At 37.4% G+C, this 22,824-nt stretch overlaps 2 long non-coding RNA genes across 6 annotated transcripts; one reads left to right on the top strand and one right to left on the bottom strand.

Moving 5' to 3' along the window:
• Nucleotides 1-2,954: 2,954 nt before the first annotated feature.
• LOC110909254 lies at nucleotides 2,955-6,369 on the bottom strand. 3 transcript variants are annotated; one of them, XR_004879297.1, is made up of 6 exons: nucleotides 5,832-6,369; nucleotides 5,455-5,537; nucleotides 5,039-5,229; nucleotides 4,691-4,809; nucleotides 3,383-3,571; nucleotides 2,971-3,279 (listed from the first exon to the last, which is right to left on the bottom strand). It is a non-coding gene; the product is annotated as an uncharacterized LOC110909254 (long non-coding RNA). The 3 variants fall into 3 exon arrangements; XR_004879296.1 differs by having other exon boundaries at nucleotides 2,971-3,244; nucleotides 3,340-3,571; XR_002575302.2 differs by having other exon boundaries at nucleotides 2,955-3,571.
• Nucleotides 6,361-9,851, top strand: LOC110909252. 3 transcript variants are annotated; one of them, XR_004879299.1, is made up of 7 exons: nucleotides 6,361-6,740; nucleotides 6,812-6,919; nucleotides 6,984-8,303; nucleotides 8,396-8,600; nucleotides 8,707-8,948; nucleotides 9,027-9,510; nucleotides 9,597-9,851. It is a non-coding gene; the product is annotated as an uncharacterized LOC110909252 (long non-coding RNA). The 3 variants fall into 3 exon arrangements; XR_004879300.1 differs by having other exon boundaries at nucleotides 6,827-6,919; nucleotides 8,901-8,948; XR_004879298.1 differs by having other exon boundaries at nucleotides 6,391-6,740; nucleotides 6,827-6,919.
• The last annotated feature ends 12,973 nt before the right edge of the window (nucleotides 9,852-22,824 follow it).

The following is a 22,824-nucleotide window of genomic DNA, read 5'->3' on the forward strand; positions in this document are numbered from 1 at the left end:
CTATAGTTCTTGGTTTAAGGCTAAAATGAGTGTTAACTCCTGGCCAGGCTCATCTAATACTCATAATAAATGATTACTCGGCTAAGTGGGAGAATGTGAGATTAAATATATTATTAATATAATATTTAATCTTTTAGCCATTATAATCATTTATATTATATTAGATCAAAATATAATAATAACCTATTAATAATTAGTTGGTAATTGTTGATGGACTATATTACCCTTATTAACTAATTGGGTTTCCTCTTGGGTGTATATATAAGGAGATTATTAGAGAGTTTAAGGGTTAGACAAGTTACACAATTACAACCCTCATAACATCTATTCTCGGCTCTCTCTCCCAACCGATTCTTCCCTAGTCTCGGTTTCATCACCATCATAACTTTACACCTTAAGGAGGAACCAGATCATCCTGACAAGTATGTCGAACTCAATGGCTGCATCTCTGACTGGATTCTCTGCTGGCCTGTCTACTGTAACAGGTATTATTTACATGTTTTCCCTTATGTTTAACAGAACTGATACAACAAAGATGTATATGCATTCTAAAGTTTATAACTAAATCTTAAAACTAATAAACAAGTTGATTCACAAATACACATTGAAAACGAACACGTAGCTTGAAATGAACAAAAAATTATAATCATAACCTATTTTAAAGCTTATAATAGTAACGAACCTGATGCTTAGAAGGAGCAAAACTTTAGATGAACTAAACATACTCAAGACTTGATGAAATCAAATGATCGACGATTAATTGAAGTTAACCTAAGAAGATCACATTACTAGTCGAGTAAATGATTAGCTAAGTGGCTTACAGAGAAAATCAAGTTGTCTCCTCGCTTATATTTCTTTTGGGTTGAAGTGGGATGTGATTTTTTAACGACCTTCGAATAAAATCCCGGATGTCTGGGGTAACCCAATGGTAAAAGGCGGCCTCATACACCCATGATCACAAACAGCGCTGGGTAGCCCAAGCCCATCATATTCAGTTATGGGAAAAACCCACCGCCCGAAGGCCCTATGCAGTAAAACCCGCTTGGAATCAGATTTGAACTTGAGACCTGTGACATTAAACCCAAATCTTTACTTCCCTTCTAATGCCAATTGAGCTATGGCAGATTGGCAAGTGAAGTGGGATGTGAATTAAACGTGCAAAAGCCATGTTGAAAATTGAGTTTCCATATCTCTTGGGCTGGGCTCACGCTTGGATATTACTTAGTTGTGGAAAAGCCCATTAAACAAAACGAAGCAAGCCAAGAAAGTCGGTGGAACTTGCAATTGTAGGGGAGATTCGAAGAGGGGTTCCACACGTCAGTGTACAGGACTCAGGAGGTCGAGAATTGGAGAAAGATAGGAAAACCAATTTAAAGATCTCTAAACTTAGCTTATAATTCGCTTAAATTACTTTTTTTAACGGCTAAAATTACACCAAATCTGTCTTTGACGAGACTCAAACCCTTGACCTCAAGGGGAGAACATCTTAACTCCAATGGTTTTACCAATTGGATCCAACCCCCACCCCGCTTGAATTACATTTTATTCTTGTATTTTCATTAGGACTTTGTTTTAAATTAAATACTTTAAACATATTTAAAAATAAATATAGTAGTCCGTTTTAAGTAAACACCTATTTGTTAGTAAACACTTATTACGTAGTGCTTTTTAAATAATTAGTCAAGTGTCATATGTGAACATATTGTTCTACCATTTTAACTTTTTTCTAGAGAAAAAACGTTATACCCCGATAAACATTATTCAAAAAGAATTTCCTACATATACAAAAATCAAATGGGGGAATATTGTCAGACACCTACATATACAAAAATCAAATGGGGGAATAGTGCCAGGCAGCTGCCTGGCACTCTCCCATTGGACCAACATGTTTTTTGTTTTATATCCATTTTAAAATTACGTTTTTGCCCACAGCTCAAAATAAAATTACGCTTTTTGTCTCCATCTCAAAATTACCATCTTGCCCTCAATTCAAAATTACGACTTTGTCTGGCACTCTCCCATTGGACCAACCAGTTTATTATTTTATATCCCTTCTAAAATCACGTTTTTGTCCCTCTTTAAAATTATGGTTTTGCCCCAGCTCAAAATAAAATTACGCTTTTTTCCCAGCTCAAAATTACGATTTTTCCCTCCATTCAAAATAAAATTGTGGTTTTGCCCTCAGCTCAGAATTACCTTTTCGCTCCCAGTTCAAAATAAAATTTTGTTTTTGCCCCCACTTAAAAATTACGATTTTGCCCTCTATTCAAAAATGTGATTTTTCCCCGTTTAAAAATTGTGATTTCGCCCTCAATTCAAAATTACGTTTTTTCCCCAGTTCAAAATAAAATTATGTTTTTGCCCCCAACTCAAAATTACGATTTTGCCCTCGGTTCAAAATAAAATTGTACTTTTGCTTCAAGCTTAAAATTATGATTGTGCCCTTAGTTCAAATTTATATTACGTTGTTACCCCAAGTTAAAAATTACGAATTTGCCCCTGTGAAAATTTACAATTTTGCCCCAGCTTCAAATTTACAGTACTGCCATACTTTTGTGAAATTACGATTTTACCCCAGTCAAAAAATACAACTTTCCCTCAGTTAAAAAATACAATATTGTCATTGTTTTAGTTTTTTTTTTTATCAAAACTATAAAAGTGTTTTATTTTAATTGGTTGACTCGATTTAATTGTTTTTCATATCAATGAACTGACTAACACTCGCTCATTATTCAGCCATCGCCCTGCAACACGGACGGGGCATCAACTAGTGAAATACAAAAGAAAGGCACTAGTCAAGTCCGGACATACAACTAGCCCATACAAAACAACCTACAATAACTGATCAAAGAGTTAAGAAGTGGGCTTTTGATGCCAAGCCCATGATCACCAAAATGGGTTCTATACATATCGGATTTTATGGCCGGCCCATATCCTCTCTTTTTGAACCATAATTAATATTAACTAGAATTACCACCCGCCGCAATGCGGCGGGGTGCTAGTTTCATACACATTAGCTGAAGCCATATGGTTGTTACATCAAGATGTTTTTTTTTCACTCACATGCCATAATGTTGCTAACTAAGTCATACAAAAGGTTGTTGAATTCGTATGTTCACAACTTGTACAAAAGGGTTATTGTTATGTCATTTGTTGGTCAATCCCGATGACACTAAGTAGCTAAGAATATCAACGCACACATGTTAATAATTTTAGCACACAAGAAGGATTAGGACTTTTAAACCTGAGAAAAAAAGACTCTTTCATGAACAATCCATCCTGCAAGAAACATCACAAAGAAAAAACAACAAAAGTCATCATAGCCAGTGTAATTTTTACCTCTAAATAGGGTAATGATAGTTAAAGGTGCAATGTAGCATACTAGAATTTCGCAACGTCATTCTGATCTCAAATCAAACTCACGGACAAGCAAAAGTTTTAAACCGTGAACACTACCAAAAAAACACATCGCGCAGCGTAAAGTCGTAGCCGCCATAGACGGCCAGAGCCACCGACAACGGCGTGGCAACACCCTTCTCTCTGTGCTGCTCAAACGCACAGGCAAACATGTCTGCAAAATAGAACCCCAAAATACTGAGTTAACAAAAACAAAAATCATTAGAAATCAAGAAGATTATATTAATCATCATAACTGCTTTACACTTTATTAAGAGTAACTATCTCGGCCATTGAGTCGCATGATCAATAAGACATTCAAGTATATTACACACCATCATAACTTCCTCTAGAACGTTATAACGGTCTGCTGAAACTAAAATAGCAAGCATATCCGCACGACTCGACGGAACTTTGCTTCGCATATAGTTGGAAGTCTATCTGTAATATTTATTCTTTTTAGCAAGTATAAAAGTTCTTTAAAATGCAAACAATATTTTTACAAGAATAACATTAATAATCTACCTTCTTACAAGTTAACCGGTTGTATATTATATGATATTCTATTATTTTGCTTGTTATATGTTGAAATCTCTTTTAAAATAATATGTTTGTGAGCAGTGCATTATTTATTTAGTAAAGAGCAATTCAGAAGAGAAGAACACTACGAAAATTGTTTTTGAAAGGTGATTATTGTAGTGAACAAAAATAAAAGGTTGACCCGTCTTAAGACGAGATAGACGATTATGAAAGTGAGACTTAATAAATCCTCTTTGAAAAAAAACATATTATAAAGATTAACTCAAAATATCATTCAAAAAAAGTTAAAAGGGGTACGTTGTTTCAAAGTAATTATTGCAGCTTACAAACTATAATCAAAATCATATATTTAAATGATTAAAGCTAGGAATATGTAGATAACTTTACATTAGTAACCCTACAACTTATTTGCTTCTCCAAATCCCATACATATCTTACACCTTCATAAATGATTCTTTTCTTGCCCATCATGGCAACCCACAAATACTTTTTTGTCCGCATTTTTTAGATTCATATTTAATTATGTTATATGTTATTAGATGTGATGACAATAATAGTTTTGTCAAAATATACGGAAGCTGTGAACACTTTAGTACAATTATATGATTTTCAAATAGATGCCCATTTATTTTTTACCTATTATTTTTTTAACTTTTAGCAGCTTAACCAGTTACTGATACTGTACAACCCAAAGTGACCCATTTACACATAAAGGAAATTGTAAAATCTAATTTAAAGGATGAAAAAAACTAACCTTGGGAACATTGACCAATTTTGGTGGAGCTTGAACAACCTTTCTCTTCACGACCCAGAAAGTTAAAATCATCTTCTTGCTTCGCCTTCTTGTGTTTCTTTTTCCTTTCTTCTAGAAGTCTGCATAAATATTCAGTTGTTAACAAACACATATCTTTGTTCAGAAAAATCTTAAAGCTACACCAAGACCCTGAATTTGAATAATGAAACAACCTCTTTGTAGAATATGAGAAAAAAAGAATGCATTCATTCAAAGAGATTAATTTTGTAAGATACGAATAATGTGATTTTGGTCCCTCTTATTTGAGAAATAATAAAGAGAACATGGTATAAAAGATTGAAACCATACTTTTTCTTTCGTTCCTTCCTTTTTGGACCAACTGCACCTAGTTCAGCCACAAACCGAAGATCGTCTACCTGTTTCCTTTTCCTTTTCCTTTTCTTCTTTTTCTTTTCAGTAGAAAAGTTATCTATTTCATGAGTATCTTTAATCTTGGACTCAGAAGAAACCGAATCAGGTTTTTCCTTTGTAGAAAGTTTCTGCAATCCAATAACACATTCACACATTCAAATAAATAGAAATTAAAGTTCAATTTGGTTTTAAAAAAAACATGATAGTGTCTTTAGATGCGTCGGCCAAAATCTGTTTTTGATTACCTAATTGTTTAGGACTAAAGTAATCAAATTTTAGATCTCAAAAGCACTGCTTTGGCTTCAAGTATGAAAACACAACCCTAATGTTGAAATTACAGCAAGATAACTTACATTATTATCAAGTAATTTTGCAACATCTGAGGCAGCACGACTTTTATTCTCTTGACCGTCGTCCACTGATAACTTTCCAGACCCTAAAAGAAGCGAAGTTTAGAAGCCTCCCTGCCTGCCTAAAGGAGTAAAATAAAGAATAGGGGACCTGAGGTATAATAAATCCCCTTTGAAAAAAAAAACATATGAATGCATATATGTTACATCGTTAATTGAAGAATGTATCTTATATTCTTCATGATCATATTTTGTCATGACCCTGTATGCATTTTCTTTGGTCATGGATATATACATCCACCCATCCTTTTTGTTTTATTTTTCAACTGAAGAAGAAATTTTGATTGCAGTGAGACAAACAAAATAATATAATAGTGAACCTTATTCTCTGATCCTGCTGCACGGCCATCCTCTTTGACACTTGAGAAAGAGTATTAAGGTTGCAGTTGTGTTGCCATCCACCACCAATGATTCAGTTACACATCTCCCTTCTAGATGAAGTGTAAATCTGCACGCTAGCGATTGACCATCGAAACACAACCATCCACCACCACAAATCAACCTAATTCTACCCCAGTTGAACCTCTTTGATCTACTCCTTTTCAGCCTTAACCACCGGTCGCCACCACTATCAAGGATGATGGCGAAACCCTAATCTCGCCGCCGGAGTGTCTCCTGTCGTCGCCTCTTTCAGCCTTAACCACCGGTAACATCCATAAGCTATACAAGGAAGAACCTTGAATAAAGGTATTGATTTTGTGATACGGGTGAAAATTGGGGTTTCTTTTGGTGCGTGGATGAGTGTTTGGTCAACGTATGTTTGGTGGATGTATGAAGCAAGAAGCAGCAGAGCATAAAGTGTTTTTTTTTTTTTTTTTTAAAGCTCCCAAGCTCATGATACAACCTACATATGCACAAAGTTGTTGCTAATTTACAAGGTGTTAATTTATAAGGTGTTGATATCTATTAACAATCCAAGCTAAATGAATAGTGACACACAAGAGGTGTCACCACTCAATTAGGCCACGTTTTGAGAAGCCAGATGTATGGCTTCTATCAACCCACTTGCCACGCATTCAGAAAAAACCCACCGCCTACTCCATTGTTTAAAAACTCATCGCACATGAAAAATAGGGTTTGATAACCAGAGACTAGAGAAACTGAAGAGATGGGAGACAAACCGTAGACTCTCCGGCGTCGATACAGGGGATCCGCCGCACATCGCTCACCGACGTCGACATGACAGAGGGGATCCGCCGTGCGTGGCGGCTCTCTGGCGTCCACAACAGGTTATTTGTTCTTATATCTATTTCACTTACTGTTGGTTAACTGTTTGTTAATTAATATCTGTTAGTAACAGAATGGAAATGAACAGTTGTGCCTGCTGAATCACATGTCTACCACCGTTGTATATTCGCCGGTCTTCACCAACAACAGCGACACCAGTTGACAGTTACCGAGTTTTCAGGTATGATGTCTCTGTTCTTCTTCGCTATGTGTTTGCTTTCTTAAACGGCCTATGATCTGAACAGGTATGGGTTTTCTGGTGACGGGGATGTCTCGCCGGAGAAGATCGTTTTGAATGTTTTCGTTCCCCGCGTTGTTTGATATCAAAGATAGATTCAAATGAATCTAATTTTACATATAAAAATAGGCACATCAAGTATTTGTATAAATGTTCGTGAAACAAACAATGGTAAAACCCTATCAAACACTTGCACAAGCACACCAAAAATGATTTATTGTCGATATTGAAGGATATGTGAATAATCTCCGGTTCTTTGTGTGTTTTGCTGCTATTATTTATGTAGGCTAGGGTTTTTAGCAATTTTAAGATTTCCGGTTTTCGTTTTGATGTAAATCTTGTGGTTCAAATTTGCGGCAATTTTGACCTATATATGAAGTGTGTCAAATGAATGAAAGATGAATACCTAAAAGGGGAATCATTTGCCAGCCGAATAATATAGTGTTGTTAATTGTTAAAGGATTTGTTTTCATCATATTTTTCTTAATAATGTGTGTAGATTGCTCTTCATTTTGGGAGATATATCATTACCATAATGAGCACTAGAGTTGCTTTGTTAATTGGCTTCAGTTGTCAGGACTGATGATCTATTTTTTTACTTGCTAAAGATTTTGTTTTTAAGCAATATTGACTAATTAGCCCCTAAAAATGTTGACTGAAGGTGGAGATGGTCAAATGAATGATTTAGTTTACATTACAGTACAACCTTTGCAATGAACCTTGGTATACCCTTTTCTTTTCTCTTTCTTTTATTGACCCGTTACATATTTACAGATCTATATTCTTTCAGTATCTCACGATCTTGTCAACTAGGGGTGCGCATAAACCGTTAAATCCGACTAAATTGCCCTGACCACAGTAAATTTGCTGGTTCAGGCGATTTAAAGAACTGAGTTTTGACGGTTCAGCTACGGTTTGGAACTTGGAACCAGTCATTTAATCTATATTATTGTTACCTTTTCATTTTTGGAGTATGTAGTTATGTATATGTAATATGTATAATATTTATGAACACTCTTTATCGTTATAAAATAATTTAATACAAGCTAAAGGTCGTGGAAAAATGGAAAAACCATTCAAACCACTAAAACCGAGCCCTTTGCCTTTTTCGAAAACCGTAGTTTGCGGTTGGGCCCAGAATTTTCATCAAAATAGGCCAAACTAGAGTGCACAAATCGTTTTTTAGAACCTACAACTGGGTAGGAACGGGGTCCGGGTTTAGTCAACAAAGTCAAGAACTGGGTAGGGTAGGTCTGAAGAAGCCTGTATTTACCTCTGCTCGATTGAAAAAGGGTGAAGTTTTGTACCTGGAAAGTCCTACACAAAGGTACCACGCCAGTATCATGTTGTACTGTAACGTGACTAACGTCTAACTGAACTGAATCAATAACAAGTTTTTTCGTGTGTGTTTTTGTGAAGGTTTGAGCTTTGTTTTAATGGAGAGAAGATGGTGAAGTCGGGAAATGAAACGAATACGAATGGCGTTGACAGTGATAATAACAACAATAACAATAACAGTAATAACAATATGATGGATGTATTCAGATGGTCTTTGTGTAAGAAGCCTCTTCCTCAGACGCTTATGTGCTCCATCGGCACCCCTTTGCCGCCTGAACATCTAAAGGTATAATCTTTCATTTCGTTCCATTTCCGTTTGATTCCATTCCGGGTTTGAATAGTCGTATAGTTTTTTTTGCTTGGTTTAAAAAAAGTGTGCCTGGGGTGATCAGGAAAGCGCTCCAGGGCCTTGAGGCGATGCTTCATGCACACATGGGTCAAAATTGCTTCACGCACCGGTCGATGATGGCTGTGAATTAGTTGCCAGAGTTTTATACTTAACTGATGATGTTGAATATTTCTTTGGATGAGTGTAGCTTATTGGGTCGATTTGATGTATGACGGTGTTTGATATGCTGTTATCCAGGGACGGTCAGGTGGTGTCAAAGTAACATAATTTAGAGTAATTTTGCAGGTTTGTTTTGAATGAGTTAACCTAGAATCAAATGTGGAGTTTTTTTTTTTACTTTTTCTCGGCTTTGATTTTTTACAGCTCATTTCTCAATCCGGTTGGCATGCTTCAGTTATGCTTCATACTACACTTTATCTATGGTGTCGAGGCTTCTGTTTGTGGCGTTCTCACCGTTATCGTCGTTCAGATGTCATCGTCATCGGTCGTTTGGGTAATTTATTTATGGTGTCTAGGCTTCTTTTGTAGCGTTCTTATTTATGATTTCATTACGTGCGATGTCGAGGATCAAGGCAAATATGAGATTGCTGATTCACATAAAGAAGCTGAAAAGGTTGATTTTATCATTTGGAAATAATGTCTATTTATATACACGGGTGCAGGTGGTGTCTATTTATATGAATTAAAATAATTAGATGATAAATAGTGTTAATTGAGCAACTTTAAAGTGTTTTAGGAAAGGGATGAGTACTTGTCATACAAAGAGACCTGGGATTGCAAGCTAGAGTTGTTGGTGAATTGCTCCAACCTGGTGGCCACATATAATTGATGCAACTGGATTTAGAAGGTATGTAAGCTACAAACACATACATAAATGTGCATATGTAATAAGGTGGTGATTATAATTTAAGTGTTGGTTGTTTTTTTTCCTAGATTGTGTAGAGAACATAGATGCTCAAAAGGAGATGTTTTTACAATGGCGATTTGTCCAGCGGATTACAGTTGCATTCTGTAACGGAATATACAAAAACGAACTGCCACAAAATTTTATGCGATTCAACGCTTATTGTGTAGAATATAAGAGCAAATGATGTTTTTAATTAGATCACATAATGTAAACCACCACTACAAGAACAATCTTCAATGATTTAGCAATTCAATTGACTTGAATGGTTTTCCGAAGCAAAACTATTAGTTACATGTTATCAAACTGAGAACTATTCGGCTTAACGCGCCGCAACGCGCGCATGGCATAAAACTAGTTGGTTTAAAAAGTTATACCCTACTAACCAGTAGTAGGGCTGTAGAACACGAACAAGACCTTGTTCATGTTCGTTTGTTAAGAAATATATATGTGTTCGCGAACCGTTCACGAACATTTATCGAACGAGATTTTATGTTCGTGTTCGTTTGTTACGGAAATGAACTTGTGCGTGTTCGTTTGTGTTTGTTTGTTAATTTTAGGCAACGAACGTTGACGAACACAAATGAGCACAAACTAATGTTCATGAACACAAATGGAAACAAACGAACAGAAACATCGTTCATGAACATAATATATAATACGCCAACACTTTTTAGGTATTTAATTTGTCGAAATTTTAAAGTATTTAAATAAATATAAAAACTAAAAACACTAATGAAGTATCAAACACAAACGAACACGTTACCGAACGTTCACGAACATAAACGAACGAACACGACCTCTGTTCAAGTTTGTTCATTTAACTAAACAAACGAAATTTCTTGTTCGTGTTCGTTTGTTTAATAAACGAACGGACACAAACGAACTTCCCGCCGAACGGTTCACGAACTGTTCGCCGAACGTTTGGTTCGTTTGCAGCCCTAAGTACAGGAATGTGTTGGCCTTAAACATAACCCAACTAAAAGCCTAAAAGATTTACCAAGTGAACTTAGTTGTGAATTTACACTACGAATTTACGTTAATTCAAAAACTGTTTTCACATGAAAATTTATCATTCTAAAATTAATGAGAATTTAGCAATACTAATGCAAACTCGTGTTGAACCGTCAAACCAGGTTATAGGTTGAACCAAATGCTAAAAATGAAACTTTAAATAATGTGGTAGGAGAATAAAGTCTAATGCCTGTGTCAGATTCTAAAATCAAGGGTTTTTTTTTTTTTTTTGTGAAACAATTGCTAAGAATATTAACACATGGGAATACGTGACACACGTTTATTGTATACGGTTTCTAAAAAACACAAATTCATACAATTTTTAGCATCTTATGAATATATTTATATTAATGTGGTTATCAACACCTAAAATAGATTAGGCTTGTTCCACAAGTTTTCCTCAATTATATATAGTCTTTTGTATCTCTTAGAATATACACCTCAAATCAATGAAATATTTCTTCTTATTATTTTCTTCTTCTTCTTTGCTATTAGGTTAGTTTTACAACACGTTATCAGCACGAAAATGTTCTCTCTAAAACTCGTAGTTCAATGCCGCTACCACAACCATCCCACACATCTCGCTGCTCTGACTGGATTCAGAAGTTTATGGATTCATGAGGCACCGCTGATTGGAAAGGATTTAAGGTGGTTCAAAACCTACTATGTTCCACCGCCGAAAAGATGATATTATGAGGTAATTCTTTGATCCCTTTTATTAATTTTAGAGTTTTGCATACTATTTTAAACTTGACAACAAAACGTAAAAACATAAAACTAAAATCAACTGGGATTTAAATTTAATTTTAAACTACAATTTGCATTGATGTAGTATATATAAATTAGAATAGGTTAGACGGTGGTTTAAATAAGTATATGTTGCATTTAAAAAATATATATATTACTGTTAGTATCAGACTAGATAATAAAATTGGAATTTAAATGGTATATCATCAACAGATTAAATATGATGGTTATGGATGGAGATTTTAAGGGATAAATCTTTATATAGTATGGTGTCACATCTTTTTTTTAAGGGATCAATCTTTATGTTATTATTAGATATTTGAAATAAATAGAGATTTAGTAATACTAGCAATTAACTAATTAAAATAAAAAAGAAGTATTTTCTTTGATACGATTCAAATTTGTAATGTTTATATGCTAATAACTTTTTGTAAGTTTTGGGTTTGATTTTTATATTTTTATTTTATTAAGAAGTTGATTTTTTTTATATTTTTCTTTTATAAAGAAAGTTCATATATGCCGACTTCTAATTTTTAACTATATCATGTCGATGAATTCAAATAAAAAATATATGTAATCCCTAAAATATAATTTATAGCACCTTTATCTTAGGAATTTAAGATTTCAATATATTTTATTAAATATATTCAACAAACAAGGGTATGGTATTTAACAACTCAATAGTTATATTTTTTTACTAATATTTCCTATATGGACTTTGGGTATCAAAGGAAATGGTTTAATCCCTTTAACTTCATCTAACCCTATTTTCAGTGGTTTTTGGTTGAAAAATAAAAGAATAATTTATTCGGTCTCTTAACATCCGGTTGACATGTTAACATACAACCCATTTAATGTCCCTTTATAGTAGGAGTGTCACACCCCAACCAATGGCGGAAACATTGGGATGAGACGAAGTGTGAAGATTGCTCGAGACATCATAACGCTAATAATTGTGACAAGTATTTAAATAATCATTTCATTTCATTTCTAAAGAATCAAGTACAAGGTTTTGAAACAAAGTACAACAACATGAATAATAAAATGATACAATACAAATACAATTCTTTCTAAGTGGGTATCTAAGCATCCTACTAGATTCCATGCATCGTCAACATCCACCTGTAACATGTTAAAATAAAGTTCAATGCAAAAGCAAAGGCGAGTATACAAGTTTGATACGTACATAGCAAAAGATAAGTTTTGAACAATTCCTCATAGCAAGCATGTGATTCAAGATAAGCCTTTAAATATGGTATGTGTCTAACATATCAAACCAAGGAAACGCAATATGCTCATGACATAACCGAGATAAAGGGGCGGGTCGTTAATCCTATAGCGCTACATATGTCACGGTTTGGCTCGTACGAAGTTAATGATAAATTCAACACATAAGATAAATCCAAGTTTAAAGCATCAAGTCATCACGTATACAAGTATGTTGTAGGAATGTTCATGTGTTTAAGCAAAATGTTCATGTATAAGTTTGTTGATAGATAAACATGTTACACCCCAAAAGTGGTAAAAGTAAAAGGGGGAAATACGAGTATACTCACAAAGTTTGCATATGCTTTCCAATTATCCAATTATTGACGAGTTGATGAGGTTGGAAGATTGAATGTGTAGGGTTAAAGTTCATGTATGCTTAGAGTCGAGATTCGGCATTCAAAACAACATAAAAAGTAAGATATGTGAATAGCATGTGAAAATAATCATCTTCAACACTTAACACTTGTATGACACTTGGTAACCACAAGGGTTATGATAATGTTTTCATGAGTTGAACACCCATAAGAATCACAACAAGGTTTAGGTCTTAGGTGATGTTCTACTACTTTAACATATAAACATGAGTTCAACATCAAAGGTTCGAATGAGTGTATATATATATATATCTAGGTTAAGTACTACATATTATTTAGTCCAATAATTCAAGTAGGAGGTAGAAGATTAGAATCTTCATTTAGGCACCTCGTGTTATCATAGATGTCATGTATGGGGTAGGAAGGACATGCTTCCATTTAGGAACCCCTTGAATGTTCACCACTTCACTTGGTGTAACAACAACCAAGGAGGGTCACGAACTAGGATTTGCACAATAACATAAACAACCTAACTATAGAGAAATCATCAAATCACGTGAGGATTGTATGTAGGACAACCCAAGTTGTTCCCTAATCACTCATTCATCAAGACCTAAGCTTGACATGATTTGTGGGTTGAAACCCTAGACAAAACACCAAGTTTATGAGGTTTAATCCTCTGATTTTAAATGTCTCGACCTTGTTTTTAAGCTTAACCAACCATGGGATAAGTTGTAAGCATTAGGACATAGGTATGAGATGTGTTGAACACAAGTTACATAGGTTTAAACAAGTTTTTGATGAACATAAAAACAAACAGAAAGTTTATGGACGATTTCGGGGCATTTCCAGGTCTGATTTCTCCAAGGAGAAGTCTAGGAATCAAACCCCATGATTATCCAAGTAAGTAGGAAAAAGAATCAAGTGATTTCGTTAAGAAATGAGTGAGTTATGCTCATTTTCGTGAAGGGGTGTCAATCTGCTCGAACCTTTGCTTTCAGCTACGGTTTGGAGGATGTTTTGAGAGTTTTTAGTGTTGCAAAAGTGGTAGAGAGGCTGGTTATAAGTGGTATTTATAGGGGGAAGGATTAGGGTTTCAATGGGTTGGGCTTTGGAAGTGTTTAGAAGGGGTTACACCTTGAAACTAGCCCACAAAACCCAACTATATGGGGCTGAATTTGCTGAATTGGGGCTGCCATATTTCTTTATTTTTTTTATTTTTTAAAACATTATAATGAGTAATTTTGTTAATTAAGTTGTGTAATAATATGCAACAATGTTTCCCCTAACTTGTAACAAGGTGAAATATGAAATAAAACATGATTTAACTAGGTAAAAAGTGTAATGTACAAGTATGTAACATGTTTGTAAGTGACAAGTATATGTCACATATTAGATGATTAACCGTTGTATAAATAAGCATATTATTAGGGGTTTTTAGGTATCAACAATATAAGGACAAGCACGGACATGCATCGTGAATAAGTATAAGTATGAATTACAAATAAAGATTCGATGTACAATGAATTCGAACGTATGAACATGTATGAATATGTAGATGGTGAATTTAAAGAAATACCAATGTTATTTATGATCCAAGTCTCGGATTTTACAACGAAAAGACGACTACAATAATACAAGATTTCCAAAAATAGCATTACAAGGCGAGCTTTCTAATTATGGAAAGTATGAAAAAGCAGGGCGTTACAGTCTCCCCTCCTTTAGGAAATTTCGTCTCGAAATTTATTCAAGAGAAAGACCTTGGAGAAAAAGCATTTTGGCTAAAAGAATCGAGACTTGAGAGTTTTGAAACGTTTAGAAAAGTACGAAATTTTGAAGAACGATAGGATAGGAATTTGTTTGACTAAAATGGGTTGAGGCGTTTAAGCATAGGTAAAACGGGTATGCGTGCACATAGGCAAAGGAGTTTAAATAAGTTTGAATGTGAACGGGGTTCATATGAAAGAAAGGATAATGGAGAATAATAGGAGTATGGGGTGAACAATTGACACTAAATGAATGCAAGTATATGAATGATATAAGTATTAGATAGACGAAAGTAGTGTGTTAAAGATGAAGTCTCGGCATGGATAATCGGATATGATGCGTTTGTGAGTTGTTTAAAGCTTGTATTAGGTCCAAAAGGTCTGTAAAACACTGAATTTCTCATGGCACGTTTTACGAAAGTTTGGTAACATGGTGAAAACACTTATATATAGGAAGTACCAGCGGCGTATCCACCATGTTTTGACCATGTTACGTCCGTTTCGTCTTCGGTGTCATGTTACGTTCCGTGTATTACCATACGCAGTAGCACACTCTATGGTTCTCATACGCCTATCACTATAATCCCGTGTGCACCCGTGATTATTTTGATCGTCGCATGATCCGCATAGCTTGTACTAGTTGTGTATGAATCGGGGTATACATAAAAAAATTTAGAATGTGTACGTACAAGAATGTAGTATATAAGCAAGTCCATGTTTAAGTATGTGTGGGACCCACGCAAGCGAATCCCTCGGGTTGCGCTCGCGTATAGGTACGAATGTATGAATCATGAGTAAGGATGAAAGTATGAGCATAAGTTTAAGTATGAATACGCATGTATGTATGAGCATAAACATAAAACGTGTAAGTAGTATGTGTACAAGTAGAAGCGTAAAACGTATAAGTAGTATGCGTATAAGTACAAGCATAAGACGTATGAACATAGGTGTAGGTATGAAAAATAAATATTGCGTAAATAGTGTTTGTTGGGACACCATGGATCTAAGTGTATAAAACATTCAAAAGGTCGAGTATGTAAATACGAATGATATAAATGATGTTATCGCGAGGTATCGACCAAAATGTGTACGATGATATGCATGTATAGTTGTTTAAATGAAACATTGAGTTTATCGAATCAAAATTAGGTTGACCTTGGTTGAAGGGGTAGAATATAGTTGTGTATGTAAGAGGATATAAAGTACTAATTGGTTAAGCATAATGTATTTTTGTAATGATTGAAATGCTACTTTTGTTAAAAAAAAAAAATTCATGTAAGTCAAAGATTGTCGGTTCCCATGAAGACTTCTTGCCCGCGTGTTTTGTAAATTGGTGTAGGAAAAAGGTTTTCGTTAAAAAGTAAGTTCATTTCATCAAATAAGAAATTATGAATTTAGGAGGTCCTTGTGAAAACTAGGATCTTTAGAAGGGAAATTTAGCAAAAGGACTTAGAAATAAAAATAAAATAACAATTGATTTGTTAGTGTTGGAAAGGGTATTTGGTAAAACAATCATATAACTTCTATAAGATCTTATAAGTATTCGGGAAAGGTTGGTTGGATTTTGATTAAAAGTAGAAGGTGGGTGTGTTTTAGTGATTAAGTCGAATATGAAGTTCATGGGCAAGAGTTTCATTGAACCGATTAAATTGATAGGTAGCATTTCGTAAGGTTTTGAAGTTCGAGCAATAAAACGTTTTAAGACATGATTATGAATTTCGCGTATATGAGTTGAGTGAAAATAGATTGTAGAATAAAAAGTACGTTTGATAAAACAATGTATTTCGAAATCTGTATGAGTGGGTATTTTTAAATAACATTAAACAATTTGGGTATAAAGTATGATCGAGTTTGCATAATAAGATATTTCGAAAGAGAAGTTTTGGTAACGGTCACCTAAGTAAGGGAATCACCCCTAACTCGTTGGTGAGGTCGTTTTAAGGAAAAGGGAGTGGAGCTAATCGTCAAGGTAAGGAAGTCACTCCCATCTCGATGATATTTCTCCACTTGTCGTTACAAGGAAAACGAATTTAAATTATATGAAATCATGCATACGTATAAATGTATGGAAAAGGTTCAATATGTTGTGTGTGTGAAAAGAGAAATCGAAAGTAAACTCGAGTTTGAAAGATTGCATCGTATAAATAAATAATAGAAACACATGTTTGACCAAAGTTTGGAGTGTTCCAAACGGAACTTTGACTAACCAAAGTGGTCGAAAAGTCTTTTGAATTTGAGGAGCATGCTTTGGCCTAATAGGTAAAATACTCTCGCCGACAAGTCGGTTAACGGTATTTACCCTTCCGGTTACTACATGTCCCAAATCAATCGAAATTTCGAGACTTGGCGGGATTTATGAAAAAAATCAAGGAGTGGAACTAGTCGGCAAGGTGCGGGTTTCACCCCTATCTTGACGATTTCGTATCCTAAGTGTGGTTGGTACTCGTCGGGTCATAATTTAATTTCAACACTATGACGAGGGTCCACTAGAATTTGAAATTCGAATTTCTTCATCAAGGTGAGGATTTCACTCCTAACTTGGTGGTGAATTCCGTGTAAAAAGAAAGGTAGAAGGATTGAGAGTCATTCACCAAATTGTGGGTTTCACGCCTATTTTGGTGGACTCGTCTCGTTTGTGCAATATGTGTGTTGTCGGATTTAGAATAGTCGAGTAAAACGCGTGAGGAAAAGTGTATATTAAAGATTAAACAAACAAGTATAACATGTCAAGAATATCACAATAAAAGTGAAATGATGAAACGAATATTAATGCATAAAAAGTATGTCAAGAACACACATAAAGGATAAGACGATGAAACAGGTATTAACACATAATAAAAATAAGTATAGCATGTTAAGTGTTAACGCATAAGTGACACATATGCTTACAAGATCAAGAGAATAAATAAAAGCAAATAAGATAGCATGCAAGTAGTTTTTAGTAATGTCACACCCCCAAAATCCACCCGCGGAGTACCACCGCTTGGGAGCGTGACTGACCAGGATCAAGCCGTCAATCATATCAAACATAGCATTTAATAATCAAAGTAATTAACGTAATTCATCATGACATGATTGATGTTTCAAAACCAAACATTGTTTAAGTAGCGGAAGCATAGTAATGTAAACTCCAAATAATTATAAGTTCAGATATCGTTCATGATCCAAATCCCACAACGACCTGCTCCTCCCTGTGCAAGCTCCATAATGTACCTAAGATCCTGCAAGGCATGCAGCAAATAATCAACAAACTAGTTGAGCGAGTTCACAGAAAGTGAGTTCATAACATAGTGCATAAGTATACTAGTGGGGGCTTCCCATACTAGTGTGTACTAAAGGTGGGGGCTTCCCAAACCTTGTGTTCATATGACCGGTGGGGGCTTCCCACGTTTATCCTTACTAATGAGGGCTTCTCATTAGTGGTACTTACTAGACTAACTTCCAACCATGTGTTCTTCTTTACCGAGAACAGGAATACGTACTGGGTCCCGTAGGCTTTACGTGACGTGCCCTTCCCCGAGGACAGTGGTACGCGTGGGGGCTACGTAGGCTTTACGCAGCGTGTCCTTCCGACCCGGAAGACAGTAGAAGGTATTGGGTTACGTAGGCTTTACGTAACGTGTCCTCCCGACCCGGGAGACAAATGGCAAATACTGGGTTACGTAGGCTTTACGTAACGTGTCCTGACTATCCTGAGGACGATGGTCTATAGTCTAGTGAATGCGTAAGTACGAGTAACTCTTTCAATATCAACATATCCAACCCAATTCCCAACCGGGAATCCCATGCCTTGGCTGTGTGAACTCACCTTGGTTTGCTCGGCAGATACACAAAGAGTACAGGTAGCAAGTAAATGGTCAACCACGTCCTATCATGGTTATTATACGAGTCAGGTTTTGACTAAGGTAATACACGTGCGCATCACATATGTTAACACGTTACTATCACGTATGCATGTAAACAGGTAAGAGCATAGCATTAACATTCATGTGCGATCCAATGTCTAAGCCCGAAAGTCAAACAATCCAAATAACCTTCAACCAATTCATATAACGGCCCAATCTAAACAGTCCAGATTCTCAATCGGCCCAAATAGTAAACGCATACTAGTCCAATAACAAACAGTCCACAAATCCAATCATTTGGCCCAACGATTGGGCCCGTGCCAGTGAAAGCCCAAAACAGTGTACGTGCAAAGGTGGTCTCGAGTCGCAACGGGGATCTCGAGTCGCAACCGGGGGTTACGAGTCGCAACAGCTGAATACGAGTCGCAACGGGTGGTCTCGGCTCATCATGGTTTGGTTACGAGTCGCAACATGACTCGCAACCGTGGTTGCGGCTCGTGCTGCTGTGGTCTCGGCTGATGTTGTTGCTGGTCTCGAGTGAGGTACCGACTCGCAATCCGGGTCGCAACCAAGTGTGGCTATCAATTTGTAACAGATTACCATAATCATTCGCAACAATCATTCCGTGATTCTAGCAAACACTTAGGCAGTTTCGGATTTCAGATCAAACACAGAAAATTAATCAGTTTTCATATCACATTCAACCTGTTCATACTCATCATCAAGAACAACAATCGGATCAACCTACCACCCTAGACCGAATCATTTAACTATCATGTAACATGCCATGTAATTTCGAAATCACAATATCACATCCGGTTTAATCAACAACATCCGAACTAATCTTCATATAGCCAAACATACATGTAACCGATTTCATGTCAAGTAACCATATAGCTTAATCATTCATGTTAATCAAGTATCTTATATCATCAAGCATGACTATTATAAGCACACGCATCAAAACATCAACAACCAATAATCAAACACTAACCGATCGGATTGAAACAAAAGGGAAAGTGAGCCGAGATCCTTGATCCGAGTGATGGTTGTTCGCCGTCGGGTTCCAAGCAAAACGAGAGAGAGGTGTCTAGGGTTTGTGTGTGTGTGATTTGTAACAACAATGAGAATCAAAACCCTTACCAAAAGGTTTTGTGTTTGCGAGTGGGGAGTGGGCCGAGCCCACTCGGCTGCCTAATGGATCCGTATACAAGGTGTGGCCCACAAGGCTTGTGTGACCGGTTATAATGTGCGGTTTGGGTTTGGCTCGATTAACATGCAAACATATATCACACAACGCACATATTAACACACGTACTCACATAATTATATAATCAAGTTCACATAGTACGTAACATCATAACATTCGTTAACTCAAAGTGTCATATAAGCACGTAACGTTACATCTAAGCAAGTCTAAAGTCCGAGTTGTCACATTATCCCCAACTAATTGGAAATTTCGTCCCGAAATTTGATATGCACTCACTGAGGAAGCTAGGTAAACTGTATTGTTCACTGATTTTCCTGGGGTGTCACATCCTCCCCCTGTTGATCTGGAATTTCGTCCCGAAATTCCGAAGTAGTAGCTTCAGCCTCAGTAGTGGTAGCATTGGTTTCGAATAACTGGGGGTACTTTTCTGTCATCCTGTCTTCGCGTTCCCAGGTGTACTCTGGGCCACGTTTGGAGTTCCAACGAACTCGAACAAGAGGGATTCTCTTGTTTTTGAGGACCTTCACATCCCGGTCCGTGATTTCAACTGGTTCCTCGACGAACTGCAACCGCTCGTCGATAGTGAGTTCCTTAAAAGGAATGACGAGGTTTTCATCTGATAGGCACTTCTTTAGGTTCGATACATGAAAGACATTGTGAACTGCCCCGAGTTCAGCTGGTAGGTTCAACTTGTATGCTACTTTGCCAATCTTTTCTATGATTTCGAATGGTCCGACGTATCGCGGATTCAGTTTGCCCCGTTTGCCAAAACGTACCACACCCTTCCAGGGTGAGACTTTTAATAAAACCCGGTCCCCGACCTGAAATTCCAAAGGCTTTCTACGCTTATCCGCGTAGGCTTTCTGACGGTCGCGTGCTGCCGCCATACGTTGTCGTATCTGTGCTATCTTTTCTGTGGCGTCCACTACAATCTCTGGACCCGTGATCTGACTATCCCCCACCTCTGCCCAACAGAGAGGTGACCGGCATTTACGCCCGTAGAATGCCTCGAATGGAGCGGCTTGGATGCTTTTGTGATAACTATTATTATACGAGAACTCCACCAAAGGGAGATGCTTTTCCCAGCCGTTGCCGAAATCGATAACGCATGCCCGAAGCATGTCTTCAAGCGTTTGGATCGTTCGCTCAGACTGCCCATCCGTCTGAGGGTGGTATGCTGTGCTCATGTCTAATCGTGAGCCGAAAGATTTGTGCATCGCTTGCCATAGTTCTGACGTGAATCGTGCATCGCGATCCGAAATGATAGATGTGGGCACCCCGTGCCTCGAAACAACTTCTTTAAGATATACGTCTGCGAGGGTGGAGAACTTATCCGTTTCCTTTATAGGTAGGAAGTGTGCAGACTTGGTGAGTCGATCCACGATCACCCATATGGTATCGTTCCCCCGCTGGGATCTAGGTAGGCCTGTAACGAAATCCATGGAAATTTCTTCCCATTTCCATTGCGGTATCTTAGGCTGCTGAAGTAGGCCCGCTGGTTTCTGATATTCAACCTTGACTCTCGCACAGGTCAAACACTTTCCAACGTACGTAGCAATGTGGGCCTTCATGCTAGGCCACCAATAAGTAGTGCTGATGTCGTGGTACATTTTATCCGACCCTGGATGTACCGAGTAGCGAGACTTGTGAGCTTCATCCATTACAAGTTCACGTAGACCGCCATAAAGTGGGACCCAAATACGCCCCGTTACATAGTAGGCGCCGTCTGCCTTCTGTTCCATTTGTTGTCGTGAGCCGCGTAAGGCTTCAGCCTTGACGTTTTCGGGCTTCAATGCTTCTACCTGAGCATTTCGTATCTGTGCTGGAAGGCTAGACTGAATCGTAAGCTGTAGCGCTCGCACGCGCCGTGGTAAAGTGTCTTTCCGGCTGAGGGCATCGGCCACAACGTTGGCCTTGCCTGGATGATACTTGATAGCGCATTCGTAGTCGTTCAGTAACTCGACCCATCGTCGTTGACGCATGTTCAAATCCTTCTGCTTAAGGATATGCTCGAGACTCCTGTGATCGGTGTAAATCGTGCACTGGTACCGTACAGGTAGTGTCGCCATATCTTAAGCGCGAAAACAACAGCTCCCAGCTCTAAATCGTGCGTCGTGTAGTTCCGTTCATGAACCTTGAGTTGACGAGAGGCGTAAGCAATAACCTTGTCGCGCTGCATTAACACACATCCAAGTCCCCGAATGGATGCATCACAATAAACCACAAAGTCATCTGTGCCCTCTGGCAGAGAGAGGATAGGTGCGCTGCAAAGTCTATCCTTTAAGTGCTGAAAAGCAGTCTCCTGGGGCTCTCCCCAGCGATAGGTGACACCCTTCTGTGTCAGTAGCGTAAGCGGCTGAGCAATCTTTGAGAAATCCTTGATAAACCGTCTGTAGTAACCTGCCAAACCCAAGAATTGGCGTATTTCCGTTGGCGTTCGTGGTGCAGGCCAGTTTCTGATCGAGTCTACCTTGGATGGATCGACATGGATCCCATCCTTGTTCACTACATGGCCTAAGAAGTGAACTTCACGAAGCCAGAAGTCGCATTTAGAAAGTTTGGCGTACAGCTGTTCCTTCCGAAGGAGTTCCAAAATAAGGCGAAGATGCTGCTCGTGCTCCTCCTGACTCTTGGAGTAAATCAGAATGTCGTCGATGAAAACAATGACGAACTTGTCAAGATAGGGTTTGCACACCCTGTTCATAAGGTCCATAAATACAGCAGGCGCGTTCGTTAATCCAAATGGCATGACAAGAAACTCGTAGTGGCCGTAGCGAGTTCTGAAGGCTGTCTTGGAGACGTCCTCATCCCGGACTCTCAGCTGATGATAACCAGACCTCAAGTCTATCTTCGAATAGTAGCACGACCCTTGCAACTGGTCGAATAGGTCGTCTATGCGTGGAAGAGGATAACGGTTCTTCACCGTCACCTTGTTGAGTTCACGGTAGTCGATACACATTCTGAACGTACCGTCTTTCTTCTTCACGAATAGTACTGGAGCTCCCCAAGGCGAAGAGCTTGGTCGAATGAAGCCCTTTTCCAAGAGCTCTTGTAGCTGCTTTGACAGTTCCTCCAATTCTGATGGAGCTAGA

The sequence above is a fragment of the Helianthus annuus genome, chromosome 14, assembly GCF_002127325.2.
Source record: "Helianthus annuus cultivar XRQ/B chromosome 14, HanXRQr2.0-SUNRISE, whole genome shotgun sequence".
Classification (NCBI taxonomy): Eukaryota; Viridiplantae; Streptophyta; class Magnoliopsida; order Asterales; family Asteraceae; genus Helianthus; species Helianthus annuus.